A 703-nucleotide genomic window follows, 5' to 3' on the forward strand; every position below is an offset into this window, starting at 1 on the left:
ACACACACACACACACACAGGGAATCTGAAGATTTGGGGACGTGACTTAAAGACATTTTCTGCCCAGCAGCACAACAACAACTTTTCATTCATTTCATTTTTAATTGATGATTTTTTTTTTGGAATCCCTTGAAAATTCATCCTGCAGTTTGCCAACGTCGTTTCGGTCGCCATCTTGTTGTCAGCAACATACAGCTAACTCATCATGCCAAAGACTTGTTCTGGGAAAAGACGTGAAAAAAAAGAGAAGAAAGTTTTTCCTGCAATCCCTAGCTTCCCGAAGCCTGTGTCTGTGCACACATACACACACACACACACACTCACACACACACACACACACACAGCTCTTTCTGTCTGTGGACCGATGACATACAGTGAGCAGAATAATAAAAATAATAAAGCAAAGACAGAAGACTAACGCCGTGGAGTGATGGATCCACTCAAAGACAGAAAACTAACTCACACACACATCCACACACACACACACACACACACTCATGTACACACACACACACCACACACACACACACACACACACACACACACACACACACACACACTCATGTACACACACACACACACTCTCATGTACACACACACACACACACACTCTCATGTACACACACACACGCACACACACTCATGTACACACACACACACACACACACACACACACCCTCATGTACACACACACACACACACA

The 703-nt window shown here is 44.0% G+C and overlaps 1 protein-coding gene across 1 annotated transcript in view; it reads left to right on the top strand.

Moving 5' to 3' along the window:
* cntfr (ciliary neurotrophic factor receptor) overlaps nucleotides 1–396 on the top strand; it is a 151,269-nt gene extending 150,873 nt beyond the window's left edge. Inside the window, exon 10 of the mRNA XM_042709464.1 lies at nucleotides 1–396. This exon is cut by the window's left edge and continues 400 nt beyond it. The gene's annotated coding sequence lies outside the window, so the exon portion shown is untranslated.
* Nucleotides 397–703: the final 307 nt, after the last annotated feature.

The sequence above is a fragment of the Clupea harengus genome, chromosome 12 (genome assembly GCF_900700415.2).
Source record: "Clupea harengus chromosome 12, Ch_v2.0.2, whole genome shotgun sequence".
NCBI classification, from domain to species: Eukaryota; Metazoa; Chordata; class Actinopteri; order Clupeiformes; family Clupeidae; genus Clupea; species Clupea harengus.